This window comes from Penaeus monodon, chromosome 34 (genome assembly GCF_015228065.2).
Source record: "Penaeus monodon isolate SGIC_2016 chromosome 34, NSTDA_Pmon_1, whole genome shotgun sequence".
In the NCBI taxonomy this organism is placed as follows: Eukaryota; Metazoa; Arthropoda; class Malacostraca; order Decapoda; family Penaeidae; genus Penaeus; species Penaeus monodon.
The window spans coordinates 4,073,718-4,073,952 of record NC_051419.1 but is presented as its reverse complement, the minus strand read 5'-3'; positions in this window follow the sequence as shown (position 1 = coordinate 4,073,952).

Sequence of the window (235 nt, the reverse complement as noted above, 5' to 3'; positions counted from 1 at the left end):
TGCAACAACAACAACGGCCCCAGCGCAGATAAACTATTCAATTATCTCGGTGCATTCCCCATTAATTATTAGGATAACTGTGGAGCGTAAAGTGGTGTTTGCAATTACTGAGAATATACCTTCCGCTCATGAACTACAGCCTATATGTTCTCTCATTGAAAATATTCTTTATCGTTAATTTCCTTTTTTTAATCTGGGGTTTACCTTTTTCGGTGAATTTCGTTGTCGAGTATGT